The sequence below is a fragment of the Lepisosteus platostomus genome, chromosome 3 (genome assembly GCF_059453375.1).
Source record: "Lepisosteus platostomus isolate fLepPlt1 chromosome 3, fLepPlt1.hap1, whole genome shotgun sequence".
Lineage (NCBI taxonomy): Eukaryota > Metazoa > Chordata > Actinopteri > Semionotiformes > Lepisosteidae > Lepisosteus > Lepisosteus platostomus.
In genome coordinates, this window is record NC_142613.1 from 6,957,632 (window position 1) to 6,965,762 (window position 8,131).

An 8,131-nucleotide genomic window follows, 5' to 3' on the forward strand; every position below is an offset into this window, starting at 1 on the left:
TTAAAGGTGAAACAGTGCTGCCTTCTTTTATTTACTGTTTAATTAATGTGAAGTATACATGTTACAGTAAGAATGGAAACCAATAATTTCACAAAATCCTTCTATATTTAACCATATATGTAATGTATTTCCTGAAACATTACGGGATGCTGCTATCTTCCTCTGACATGCACATTGCTAACAGTTGTGAATCTCCTATAAACTGAAAAAGTAGTTAGACACAGCCATTGTGAATTTTGTACCCTACAGTATGTAATCTCTTGCACTAAGTTTGCAGAATTGAAAAAAAGCTGAAAAATGTAAGCAAAACATCCGAATATGAGGATGGCTTACATGAAATGAGATGGGTAATTTGTATAAAAATGCTGTGAGAACAATTCTTGAATTGGTAACTAGAAAGGGAAAAGGTTGGGTTAAAGCTGAAAGGAAAAATGAGTGTTGACTTTAGAGGTGAAAAGAGGCAGGAAGGAGCTTTTCCAACTCTACAGTAAATGCAAGTGAGTTTCAGAATGAGTCTGGGTGACAGCTAAGCACAGCATGCTTGCAACTGTGTGCTACTGGCTTAGATTAATGTGTGAACAGACCTGGTGAGGTTAGGGATGGAAATAGGTGGGAAAATGTATGAACATTGTTGCTTCATGTTGTGTTGGTTTGGAGAATTGAGTTCCTTAGTTGTACTTCTCATTAGTGTGGAGTGGTGCTGTATTAATTCCCATTCGCATTAATTCGCATTCACAAGGTGTTGCCCTAGAAACGCCCTGACCAGACTTGCCCATACTGGGATGGGCTGAAGATATTCACAAAGTTCAGTAGATAACTGCAGAAAACAACTAGATCTAAAAGAAAAACGAAGGGATAGAAGGAGTCCCTTGAGCCCACACGTCTTCTTTTTCCCAGTCGCAGTTAATCCAAGGATGACGTTCAACCATTTCTCAGAGCAATTCAGGGTCAACAACAGGGCTGGATAACTTGCTCCGTCCCTCCAGGCTGCGTCTGAATGTTGCTGAAGCCGAACTGTGGATGTTGAGCCACTGGGGATTTTTTCAAATTTAGAGCACATGGCAAAGCAAAATCCACTGCAGTTCTTCTATGTGAAGTTGTCTAACAAATTGATCCATTGGGTCAGACTTGAGATTCCAAAAGATCCACAACGACAATTTATTGAGCTCACTATCACAATCTGCTGTGGGATTTCTTAGGAGAGTTCCTATTGTAAAGCATCGCATATTGTTATTTACTGGAGACCCAGAGCTTATTTTTAATCTCATAATTCACATATTTTAATATCATTTTAAAAATACTTCAATATCTCAATACAAGCACTGCACTTTTTTTTCCAAAAGGAGGGTTTCAAGATTTAGGGGTTCCTCATCTTTCAACTGTTTCAAAAACGTCGCATTTTCCTCTTTAAAGGAAAACGACAGATGAACAAAAGAGTGCTGTATTACTTCCAGGAGTGCTTGAGAAGGCTCATATTTGAATGTTTTGGAAAGCAAGCAAGAAGCTTTATAACCTTAGTCACTTATGAATATTAGCTGTTGATGAACAGGACCCAAGAGATGGAGGAAACAGTGCTGTCACGTTACCATCCATAGATGCATGACAGTTAATCTTAACTTGTGATCCCGTTGTATCACTCGCTTAGTGCATCACGTATTTCACAGCAGTAGCCCACAGGAGTGCCCCCTACGGATATTTTTATAGTTTCAGTATTTTGCTTCGGTACTGTGACTCACTCAATAAAGTTAAACAAACAAAAATAAAAAACAACTCAGAACATATGAAAATAACACAGAATACCTCGGTTGTTTTACTTCATATGTTCACCTGTTGATGAACACAAAGGGACTGGCTACTACCACAGAATTATGGCTTTTGTCATAATATGTGTTCCAAAGGGCTAATCGCTCTTTAGTGCTTAATTATTGTGTTTTTCCAATCATGTGTTTTGCCTTTTTTTTTGTATTCTGAGCTCTTCTTTTTTTAAATTATTTTCACAGCAAATTAAATACTACAACAACAAGATGTGTTCGCAATAATTATTTACATTGATCCTTAGTAACGGAACACAAACTTGAGGTGTACAAAGCTACAGAAATCTCCTAAATATTTTCAACAGACGCTATCTTGATATGCTTATGCTGTTATCGAATAGGAAATTATCCTATGCAAAATACAAGACAAGAAAAATAACTGGAAAAAAATGGTATGAATTGATAAGACAATTTAAATTAAATAAAACTCCAAAATGAAGAGGGAAAACTGGTGTTTTACTTTGTCAGTGCAGATAAGTAGATCACTCCAGAAATGTTTAAATGTGAAACAGTCAAACTTCATTAATTCCATATATACCCTATGAAGTTCTACATAATTTTGCTTAATTGCCAATTTAAGGGAAAAAAATGAGGCCCACAGAAAGACAAAGATTAGTAAACCAGCTTTCCAGAAATTAAGTTTCAAAGACATCAAAGCATATGACTCATGGTTCTTAAATTAAGTACTAGAAATGATTTGATTATCCACGCCTTTAATGAGTAAAGACTGGAAATGCTAAAGAGACCGATGAGATTTGCGTATCTGTTTGTAGACTATAGAAACAAAAAAAAAACCTGATGAAATGATATTGCAGAACTTTAAATCTGAGAAATCAAGGGAAGCAATATTCTGATATAGGTACAGAGGACATAAGATAACATGTGCTAGAATCCAGGTGTGGTGCTGTCTGAGTGTGACAGGGAGATTCCAGAGGCTGGGTAAAAGCGTCTGGACAACACCAGGGCTTTGAGTGGAGGGGGGTTGGGCAGGTGGGTGGTGCATGTCACTAGTGGATTCTGTGAAAAGTCTCCAGTCAACAGCACACATCAGTTACACAAAGGCAGTGTAAAAAATTCCACTGTTGGATGTCTCAGACAACATGTGTGTCTTCATAGCCACTCACCAAAGGTAATGGCTCTTACTGGCAGTTAATAGCAGCTTGGTGATTCCATCCCACAGGGCTGTGTGACATCCAATGCACTGTTAGAACGCCTGTTCCAGAAGCACAGGGCACCAGTTGGCACCCTGGTCAGGACACACATTCATCCTAGGGAACACAAGCACCAAGACACAATTTGGTGACACCAATTAACCCAGCCAGCCTAACTTTGGGAGGGGGTTAAAAATCTATATGGATAGGAGGAAGACTAGCATACTCCATACACAAAGCTGCAAGAATTGAACCCAGGACCCAAGAGATGGAGGAAACAGTGCTGTCACGTTACCATCCATAGATGCATGACAGTTAATCCTAACTTGTGATGAATGGATAGATGGATAGATGGATAGATTAGTGATCCCCTGAGGGAAATTGCAGTGCAACAGCAGCTTAACATAGTCAACACAGCACAGTGTAACGAAATGACACAATAATACAACACTACAATACATACAACACAATCAGCACAGTTAGTGAGAAGTGCACTAAGAACAGTTACTCACAGTCCAGAATATACAAAGAACAAACCAGAACAGTACACAAAAAGTTGTATTGCACAATATAAACATAAATGTATTGCACAAGTCCCTGGCATATATTGCACAAAAACAGTTGTAAATGGGAAAAGACAGATGTAGCAGAGAGTTTACTGTTTAGTCCAAAAACAGGTCAATGTCAATGTTTCCCCTGCACGGACACAAAGTGGGTGCGTTGTACAGTCTTATGGCAGAAGGCAAGAATGACCTCCTGTAGCGCCCCCTGTCGCGCCGTGGATGAAATAGGCACTGTGAGTGCTCAGAAAGCTTAATTATCAATATTTATAGTTTGTATTTTTTCGGCAAGTTTTTTTTTAGGGGAAAGAATTCGTAGCTAACTGCATTGGAGTGAAGTAGGAAGCTGACAGAACACTGGAATGTGCTTCTTCCATTCATTGCATTCAGCCTGGGGAGAGCTTTCTTTAGAAACAGCTAACAAGTGTGTCGGATAATCTAAGCAGACATAGAACAAATTTAAAAACACAAGCATCTCAAGTAAAAAAAGACAAAGAGTCAATTATCCTTCATCTACCTGGTCTGCCCAAAAACAAAGTATAAAGACTCTATTTCCCAGAATGCCATCCTCACGTGGACAGGGTAGGAACAGTCCCGCCTCCTCCTGATTGGCTACAGAGCGTCATATCTGGGAAGGGCGGAGGAACAGTGCCAAGGGTATTACTGAACATGAGTAATCCCGTTGTATCACTCGCTTAGTGCATCACGTATTTAACAGCAGTAGCCCACAGGAGTGCCCCCTACGGATATTTTTATAGTTTCAGTATTTTGCTTCGGTACTGACTCACTCAATAAAGTTAAACAAACAAAAATAAAAAACAACTCAGAACATATGAAAATAACACAGAATACCTCGGTTGTTTTACTTCATATGTTCACCTGTTTTCGAGTATATCAACACAGGAATACGCTCAACGTATGGTGTTTTTAGCCCATGTCTCTTCTTCTCAGGCAATGATATGTGTAAAACAGTCATAAGAAAACGTATACACGAGAATATACACATAACACGAGAATAAAACTCTTCTAAAAAAGAACTGCACTTAAGTTAAAAAAATATTGTAGTTAATTTATTGTTCATAACTACAAAATTACCCTTTGATTGGATTTTGAGAGCAATTTAACCTAAAATGTTGTGTATTCAGGTTGCTGTCAGTGCAATATTAATTAAAAGAACTCATAACTATGATAAATTGCTTATGCATTGTAACAGCTAATTACAGCTTTAGAAAATTATAAAATAATACGAAAATTTACTAAAGCCAAAAACAGTGGTGTATTTCGCAGAATGTATCAAAACAGTTTTATACTGACCTACAGTAACACACTACAGCTGTCAGCCATCAGAGATTTTTTTTTTTTTTTTTTTTTTTTTAGCCATCAGAGATCAGTGCTGACCTGTTGGCAGCGCGGCGCATACAGGGTACCCAGAAGACAACACTACTTTCACATTCCTAACTGTACTCTCCACCTTAAATGTATGCAAAAAGCATCAAGCCTTAACGCAAATGTTAAAACGTTAAGCTGGTTTGAGTAGAGTAGCGGAGTGGAAGAGTTTATTGCCATATGTTCACGTACATTGGAATTCTTAATCGCACTGATCTCTTGGACACAGTACATGCAATGAAAAGTTGATTTAATAATCTCCGATTATCATAAATGGACTAAATGCTTCCCTGCAAGTAAACAGACACATAATTACCCTTTTTATTACCTAAACTGACATTTTTTCTTTATTTTAGGGTGCGAGTACCAGTTGTCCTTGTTCTCAGTTTTTAAATGGCAACCCTCACGCTACCTGCGGAGAAAGCTTGAGCAGTGAGCGTGCACTCGTCCCGCTGTCACGTACTAACAGGTCGCCCACTTTGTTTCACACTTCCATTCAGAGACAGATACAGTAGATGTCGACTCTGACACACTTTGACCTGGCAGTGAAGGCAGCGAGGGAGAAGGCACGCAGGGCTTTCCATGCCATATGAAGGAGGCTCTACAATATCAACCTTCCCATGAAAATCAGGTTGCAAATATTTTAAACAGTAATCCAGCCCATGACCCTATATGGCGGTGAAGTGTGGGGTCAAAATAACAGACCATGATTACAGTAAATGAGATAAGCATCCCATAGAAGCCCTGGACACACAGTTCTATAAGAATGTTTTCCATTTGCAGAAAAAAGGAAAACAGTAATTGCAGGCCTGATTTGGGCCAAATACCCCTCTAACTGATGCGCATAAGAGAACAATGAAATATTGGTTACACCTAAAAAGCAGTGACCGGAACTCCTATTACCAGAAGGCCCTGCTGAGCTAAGAACTGAGCCAACTTCGGCACAGCACAACTGAAACAGCACAAATTAAAGTCAAGCAAATCACAGCACAAGCCAAACTTCACAGCCCTATCTAATGGGATACACGTGCGAACAAAACACCAACTGGAATGCTACAGGACCCTAAAAAGACAAATCCATTTCAATATCAACACAATGACCACAGCCTGGGCATAGTAACTGTATGAAGCAGAAAGACCGGGCTGCCTAGAGAGGACAGGCTGTGCTCCCACTGCCAGAATGGAGAAGCAGAGACAGGGATTAGAGAAACCCTCTTCCTATAATAAATCAAATCCCCAGGTTCGCACACCTGGGAGACTCAGAACAGCTGCAGATCCTGCTGGGGGAGGGGGAGAGAACTCAGAGCTACTGTAGCAGTCCAGTATGTCATCTCCTGTCACAGTCTGAGGAACAGAGTGAACAGAGAGCAAGCCTTCCTCACAATAATTGTATGTAATAAATGTGTAATATGGTATATTAATACATTATTATTCTATTACATTATTATTGTATAATTATATTGTGTAAATGTACAATGATATGCTTTTACTGTGAATGCTGGGATAATTGTGCTTTGGCAGCTCTGTTATTCATTATTCATCGGTCATGCCAATTTGTTTTGACAGATAAAGGTCCAACATCCACAGGAGCACAGACAACCATTCCGCAGTTTTCCAGAGATTATCTGCATTTTCTCTCGATTGTGCTGTAGTTTACCCTACTTTCACTTTTTGTCATACTTTTGCCCAATATTCCTTTGCTTGAATCTTGCTCAAGCAAACTGTATACAATAAACAATGACAATACCCGTATAACTTTTTACTGCACAGTCCACATAAACACATTCTTGTTAATAGGTTGCCTAATCCAGGGCTATCTGCAAGGTTTCCAAAATGCAATGCATAGAAGTTGTCACGACTATAGTCCCCCCTCCTTAAGGGTGCTCCAGCCCTTTCACTAAAGACTTCATTCTCTGCACCTGTTTCCCATTCCCTGCCCACCTTAAAAGCCAGGCGCTGACGCTCTTCCGGGCTCTGCATCTGATTTCCGTATCATGCGAGTCCGGGACCTGGAAGCGCCTGGTCCCGTTAAGGTTTTAACCCCCGTTCCCGTTCCCGTTCCCGTTCCTGTTCCCCGTCCGCCGGTTCCGACCCGGCCTTCGTGGTTTTAATTCCGAGTTCTGATGGATCTCCTGGTTTTGGATTTACCTTCGTGTTTTGGATACTCTATGGATTATTCTTTGGGATTGTTCGCCTCGGCCACACCTCCCCCGTGCACCAGCGCACCTTGGACACGCCCCCCTGTCTTCAGCCCTGTTTTCCTGCATGACGTTTCCCCAGTGTTCCCCCACTTCGTCGGACTGTGTCGTCCGCATAGGGTCCGGAAAGAACTGTTCGTTACAGAAGTGTCACAATAATAGTGTAATTTAAAAACACACTAAAAAGTACAAAATGTACCTATCCCTACATTAAATTAGACCGATATTCCGAAGTACACCATAAAGTGGCTGAGTTACAAATGTTCAGTTACAGAACATGGCTTTTCCTATCTATTCGCTATGACAATTACTAGGATGTTCTTTTTTAAAAAAAAAGTTTAATATGATTCTAGGATCTAACAACTATTTGTGAAGGAAGGAAGTCTTCCTCTGCTTCATAACCATCTCTTACACTACTGTGGGTGAAGATTAAGTTACAGTCTGATTTTCCAAACAAAACCCCCTCTTCACTGTAGATGAAGTGATTCTGAACCGTGGGCTAGACTTTTGGGAAGAAAACAAGCCTTTTTTTATGAAGTGTTCTGCGTCACAAGCCTGTACCTTAGGTAAACAAAGGCCTAGAATGATAGTGCAGCGCTTAATTGCAGTGAATCACACATGAATCATTTCATCTAAGTGCTCAGTGCTTTCAGGAAATGCAGGTTTTAGACTTCATTATGAGACTGTCAGCGGTCCCAATTTGGCTTCTCATCCGTCAGGCAGCAAAACCACAAAGAAAATATGCAGAGGAGCGCGTGTACAGTAAATTCACACAGCTACAACAGGGTCATTTCCACTGATGCAAGGGCTGACTATCAGCAGATTCATTGCAGCTCTTCTGAAAGCAGTTCCTACACGCTTTTAATTAGTGTGCACCATCAAAAGCACTTCCATGAATTCGGGAAGTGGAAGATCTGCACAACGCGTACAAAAACTGCAAAGCATTTGCACTTTCCAATTTGGTCCGATCCTCCTGAAATCAGGCTTCTTTAGGTTAATTCTTCATAAGAACGTCTTTGTGA